The sequence below is a fragment of the Arachis duranensis genome, chromosome 2, assembly GCF_000817695.3.
Source record: "Arachis duranensis cultivar V14167 chromosome 2, aradu.V14167.gnm2.J7QH, whole genome shotgun sequence".
Taxonomy (NCBI): domain Eukaryota; kingdom Viridiplantae; phylum Streptophyta; class Magnoliopsida; order Fabales; family Fabaceae; genus Arachis; species Arachis duranensis.
Window position 1 is genome coordinate 62,099,040 of NC_029773.3, and position 560 is coordinate 62,099,599.

Below are 560 nucleotides of genomic sequence, written 5' to 3' on the forward strand. Positions count from 1 at the left end.
CATGAACCTCTATTTCTTCTCCAATCATGATGCTATGGATCATGATAGCCCGGTCTATGGTAACTTCGGACCGGTTGCTAGTGGGAATGATTGAGCGTTGTATGAACTCTAACCATCCTCTAGCCACGGGCTTGCGGTCATGCCTTCTCAATTGAACCGGCTTTCCCCTTGAATCTTGCTTCCATTGTGCGCCCTCTTCACATATGACTGTGAGGACTTGGTTCAACCTTTGATCAAAGTTGACCCTTCTAGTGTAAGGATGATCATCTCCTTGCATCATAGGCAAGTTGAACGCCACCCTCACACTCTCCGGACTAAAATCCAAGTATTTCCCCCGAACCATAGTAAGATAATTCTTTGGATTCGGGTTCACACTTTGGTCATGGTTCTTGGTGATCCATGCATTGGCATAGAACTCTTGAACCATCAAGATTCCGACTTGTTGAATGGGGTTGGTAAGAACTTCCCAACCTCTTTTTCGGATCTCATGTCGGATCTCCGGATATTCACCCTTTTTGAGTGAAAAGGGGACCTCGGGGATCACCTTCTTCAAGGCCACG